Source organism: Daktulosphaira vitifoliae, unplaced genomic scaffold (genome assembly GCF_025091365.1).
Source record: "Daktulosphaira vitifoliae isolate Bord-2020 unplaced genomic scaffold, ASM2509136v1 Scaffold_1, whole genome shotgun sequence".
Lineage (NCBI taxonomy): Eukaryota > Metazoa > Arthropoda > Insecta > Hemiptera > Phylloxeridae > Daktulosphaira > Daktulosphaira vitifoliae.
The window spans coordinates 5,280,506-5,280,862 of NW_026099572.1; positions in this window are offsets into that span (position 1 = coordinate 5,280,506).

A 357-nucleotide genomic window follows, 5' to 3' on the forward strand; every position below is an offset into this window, starting at 1 on the left:
AAATAAATAAAAAAAAAAACACATCATAGTAAAATTAATACCTTCTCGGCTTCGCATTAAAGCTAATAAGAGTTAATTTTATTTTGGAATAATCCACCAATGTTTTTAAAATTTAACACTATCTACAGATTTACATCGAAATTTTTTTATGATAATGATTATAATCACTGTCAGATATCATCTATACTTCTTCCATTTATTCCTCGACCCTACTGTGTTACCATTTTTTTTTAATAATAGTAATTTCCAGGATTTTTTTTATTGTTCCTAGATAATTTTTTTTTGTACCGTAAAAGTTGATCTTTGATGAAATATTCACAACAATTTTTTTCTAGCAACTCGATAAAAAAATATTCA